General features: G+C 37.2%; 2 pseudogenes; both read right to left on the bottom strand.

Annotated features, from left to right (window-relative positions):
* Positions 1 to 1,619: 1,619 nt before the first annotated feature.
* On the bottom strand, positions 1,620 to 2,986 carry LOC121479779 (annotated as a pseudogene).
* Positions 2,987 to 4,018: 1,032 nt separating this feature from the next.
* LOC121479778 lies at positions 4,019 to 4,905 on the bottom strand (annotated as a pseudogene).
* Positions 4,906 to 5,505: the final 600 nt, after the last annotated feature.

The raw sequence follows: 5,505 nt of genomic DNA, 5'->3' as shown, positions 1-5,505 counted from the left end.
TTAGACTACTTAAATTTTTTATAATTATTGATAAGATTGGTTTTCTTTTTTTTTAATTTATTTATTCATAGAGACACAGCTAGAGAGAGAGGCAGAGACACAGGCAGAGAGAGAAGCAGGCACCATGCAGGTAGCCCGATGTGGGACTCGATTCCGGGTCTCCAGGATCAGGCCCTGGGCTGCAGGTGGCGCTAAACCGCTGCACCACCGGGGCTGCCCAAGATTGGTCTTCAATCTATCATCTTGCTGTTTGTTTTGTTTGTCCCATCTGTTCTGTTTCTTTTTTCTTTTTTTTTTTAAGATTTTATTTATTTATTCATGATAGAGAGAGAGAGAGAGAGAGGCAGAGACACAGGCAGAGGGAGAAGCAGGCTCCATGCAGGGAGCCCAACGTGGGACTCGATCCTGGGACTCCAGGATCACGCCCTGGACCAAAGGCAGGTGCCAAACCGCTGAGCCACCCAGGGATCCGCCTGTTTCCTTTTTCTTATTTCTATTCCAGTGTTTGCATTAATTGGATTTTTAAATGATTACTTTTTACCTGTAGGATTATTAGCTCTTCCTCTTTTCATTCTCTTTTCTTTCTTTTGCTCTGTTGTCATTAGTATTGCTTTAAAACAGTTCTTTCCAAAATTTCTTTTTTTTTTTTAAAGATTTTATTTATTCATGAGAAACACAGAGAAGCAGAGACATAGGCAGAGGGAGAAGCAGACTCCCTGCAGGGAGCCTGATGCGGAATTCCATCCCAGGACCCTGGGATCATGATCTGAGCCAAAGGCAGACACTCAACCACTGAGCCACCCAGGTGCCCTCCAAAATAATCTTCTGCAGTGATGGAATTGTTCTAATTTGCACTGCTCAGTATGGTAACTACTAGCCACATATGGATATTGAATACTTTAAATGTGGCTGGTATGACTAAAAACTAAATTTTTAATTTTGTCAAATTGTAATTTAAATAGCCACATGTAGCAACCAGCTACTGTGTGAGATGGTGGAGCTACAGAGTTTATAATAGACACTTCAGTTTAGCATAGCCAACCTTCAAATAGTATAACATTTTTCATTTCCTTCCTCCCTTATATCCTTGTGTTTTTGTTGTCATATATCACTTCTACATATGCTAAAATCTCAAGTGAGCTTTTATTACTTTTACTGTAGTCGTTTATCTTTTCAAGAGACTAATACGTGGGAAAAATATTCTTTGTATTTTACCTACATTTTATCACTTCTCACACTCTATTCCTTTGTGTTGATCCAAATTTTCACGTTTTTTTTTCTTCTGCCTGAAGAGCTTCCTTATAACATTTCATCTTTTGCTTGTTTAAAATAGTCTTTATTTTCCCTTTGTTTTTGAAAGATATTTTTTCTGAGTAAAAACTTCTGGGTTGATCTTATCTTCTGTCTTGCGTAGCTTTTATAAGAAATCTGGTGCTATTTTCTTTGTTCCTCTATAGCAGAATGGCGAACTTTTTGGGAAAGATAGTAAATCCTTTAGGCTTTGCAAATCATAAAAGCCTTTTAGGCTGTTTAAACTACTCAACTCTGCCAAGGGCTAGCAGCCCTAGCAAATACATAAATGAGTTTGTGGGGCTGTGTTCTTTTTTTTTTTTCCAAGCCAAACTGTATCCAGCTTTATTAAAGATACTTTTCATAAACAATCATGGTATTTCAGGCAGGACATGGGCGGACGATCGTTAACAGTATACAACAACTTTCAAACTTCCTTCTTCAATGGACTGCCAAAATCAGAAAGCCACTATAAAACCCAATGAAGTCTTCATGTGATGCTCTGAACAGGGAAGGTTTAGAGTGAGGGTTGACAGTTCACATTTAGCATGTTGTTTAACAACTTTTCACAAGCCGACCCTGACTTTCAGGAAATGAAATGAAAATGGCAGAATTACCAATCTGAAGATCCACAAGCTAAAAAAAAGGAACTCTTTTGAGGGACGCCATCTCAGTGGTGACACCGTAAAGTCCAGATTGCCTGACATACTGGGAACCATTTCATGGGATCAGGTTCCAACAGGTCTCTGGGTTTAAGGGAGTCAAGTCTATGTTGAAGGCAGAGAGGGAGAAGAGGACATAAAAAAATGAATTTTAGTTTTTCCACATCACCAAGGTGGCTCATGTGTGTCAACATCAAGGAATCCCTCCTCCTGGGAGCCAAGAGGAAGTTTCTCAAAACTAGAAGGGGAAGGTGTTTTTCCCTCTTGTTATCAATCTAGCTTCGGAGATATTCTATTAGTGACATATGCCCTTCCCCCAAGACAACAATGAAGTGTTCCGTGTGCTAACAACATAGCTTTAAAAAAAAAAAAGGTAAAACAAAATTCTGCATTTTTATAAAACTTGATAAAAAATAGTATTTCAAACTGTACAGTCACCAGAAGTACACAGTTATCAAAAATGCACACACTTCACTTGGCATCTCCAGCACCTTCAGCTTTCTGTGCCTGGTCTCTTTTGGCATCTCCATTTTCTGCAGGTTGTTTCCATCCTTGCCAGCATCAGCTTTCCCCTTTTTCCCTTTGGGTACCTTCTCTCCCTTCTTTGCAGGGGCCTTTTTAGGCTTGGGCTCTGGCTTTGGAGGAGCAGGTTTAGCAGATAACCTTGCAGATCTTCTCTGTGGCTCATCCCTCACCTTGGCTTGATCTCCTTTAGCATCCCCTTCAGCCTTTCTCTTGGGCAATGGTGGCGACCGCGTTGGGACCTAAGTGCTGGACGCGGGGATGCGGGGCGGCACGCGGGCTTTGGCAGGTCCGGGGGTCGTTCTCGCCTCTTCTTCTTCACACTGCTCCGTGGGGCTGTGTTCTAACTAAATTTTACTTACAGAAACAAGCAGTAGGCCAGATTTGTCCCATGGGCCATAGTTTGCCAATCCTTGCTCTATATGTAATGTGTCTTTTTTTATCTGGCTACTTTTAGAAATTTTTTCTTTACCCTTGGTTTTTAGCAGTTTGATTAGGATGTGCCTTGGCATGTTTTCTTTAAGTTTATTCTGACTAGATTTCAGAAGTTTCAAATTTGGAAATGTTTTAGCCATTACTTTTTGTTTGAATATATTTTTAGCCCCCAATTCCTGAAACTTCAGTTGCATGTGTGTTAAACTGCTTGATATATCTCACAGATCACTTTTGCTCTGATCCTTTCTTTTTTCTCTCTCTATACTTCATTTTAAATAGTTCCTATTTCCAGGCCTTTAAGCTCTCTAATCTTTTCTTCTGTAGTTTATAATTTACTATATTTCCTCCTGTGAAAATTTTTAAAAATTTAAAATTTGATAATTATGATTCTGTTCAATATTAAACTTTAACATTTGTGCCACATTATCAAGATATTATTTGACTCACAATAATATTTTACATGTTTAAATTCAATACAACCACTGAATAAAACTATTTAAACAATATAATTCTTCTTTGATAAAAGTGACTTTATATAAGAGGTTTGACTTCAAACTGTCTTACTAATCCACTCTTTGGCCTCTGTTATTCAGAGGCACATTTGAATGTGCCACATTGTAGGCACATTTCAACTCATTTTTTAATGAATATTTTGCAACAAGTTCCTGAACTTTTTCATTTCTTTTACACTTGTAGAAATTCTTCCAATTGCAGTAAACAATGATACTATTTCTTGTCTGATTAGATGGAATTCGTAAGTGGGCCCACTTTCTGCTATGATTGCTATCAGTTTCTCTGAAAAAGAGGACTTCGAAGCAGTGCCCAAACCCTGAGTCTGAATATTTTCCCACAGTTGACATTTAAACCAACAAACACAGTCCATAATTTTTGTAACATTTCTATAATGCAGTCTAAAGTCTTCCTTTAGTTAGTTTCCTCCTTTTTCTATTCCAAGCAAAATAATAATAATAATTCTTATAAAGTTGCAAACGAGTCCCATGTCAGGCTCCTTGCGTGGAGCCTGCTTCTGCCTCTGCCTGTGTTCCCGCCTCTCTCTCTCTCTCTCTCTCTCTCATGAATAAAATCTTTAGAAAAAAAATTATTTAACTTTATAAAATATTTCCAAGAGTAAATTTGTCTTCCAAATCTTAAACTTCATTTCCACTGAACAGTTGAAAATCTGGATGCTCAGAGAATAACTCTTTAGATAAAGGCCTTTAATTCTTTTAAGTAGAGAAAATATGAGTTCTTGAAAATTCCATGAAACACACTGGTGAAATTCTGTAATGCATGTCCCCATTTCTTTTCCAAACAGGTATACTGTGAAAACTATCTTGCACTCAGATGCACATTAATGCTTGCAGGCAGTCCAGATAGTAGTTTGTTAAATGCTCTCCTCTCTTTCTTTCTTTCTTTCTTTCTTTCTTTCTTTCTTTTTTTTTTACATGGAAACCATCTGTGAAAAATGTTCTCTTCACATTCCCCTTGGTCAGAAGCTAAAATATTTGAAGGGGTTTTTGTTTGCTTTTTAAGATTCTATTTATGTATTTGACAGAGACAGCACAAGCAGGGGGAATGGCAGGCAGAGAGAAAAGGAGAAGCAGGCTCCCCATGGAGCAGGGCATCTGGGATCATGACCTGAGTCAAAGGCATACACTTAACCCACTGAGCCACCCAAGAGCCCTAAAGGGTTTTTAATCGTTTGTGACTTGAAACAGTTTTCTTCATGAGTGACGATATTCCCTACCTTCCAAGCATCTGGTCCCCTATAATTGTGTAATATTCAGAATTAAGAACAATTTACATATTCAGTGTCAAGGTATTATATGTCATTAGCTTCACAGAAGTTGTGGGGAGAATCATCAGGCTCGGCCCCCTGAAGAACAATCTTCTATGATTCCTCATTCAAAGATTCATCCATAGCTCTACATCATTCAGCTTATTTATATTCTTCAGTGAAATCATTGCCTTCTTCAGAATACCTATAGCTTGCAGATTTAATTTAAACACTCAATTTTTAACTGATTTGATTTTACATTTTTATCACCTCTTATATTGAACTTACTTGATTTATCCTATAATATACATAAAATATTTCATGATACCAGTATTGGTATTAACAATAAAACTACAGAATGAAGTTTCAAAAGTCATGTGAAATAAATCTTGTCTGTGTGTGTGTGTTGGGTGGTGCTACCAATCACATGCTTAGGTTCATTTAATTTGTTTTCAGTTTGGAGGATTGCTCTTTTTTTTTCCCTTTTTAATTTATTTTTTGAATATGTAAAATTATATGATTATAAATTCAAAACTACAAAAATTGGTATACTCAGAGGAGTCTCTCTTCCTATCCTATCCCCTGATCCTCATTCCCCATCCCCACCTTCTATAAATAACCATTTTTATTAGTTTCTGGATTATTTTTTAATGTTTAATTTTGTACAAGAAGTAGCTACCACATATGCTGCTCTGCACCTTGCCTCACGTAATATTATTATGACAATCATTCTATAGCAATGCAAAGAAATATTCCTATATTGGTATGAGTATGTCTATTATATACTATAATTTATTTAACTATTGAGTTCCTCTCTCT

The sequence above is a fragment of the Vulpes lagopus genome, chromosome 21 (assembly GCF_018345385.1).
Source record: "Vulpes lagopus strain Blue_001 chromosome 21, ASM1834538v1, whole genome shotgun sequence".
Lineage (NCBI taxonomy): Eukaryota > Metazoa > Chordata > Mammalia > Carnivora > Canidae > Vulpes > Vulpes lagopus.
Note: the sequence above shows the minus strand (reverse complement) of the source record. Positions and strands in the feature narration are given on the sequence as shown.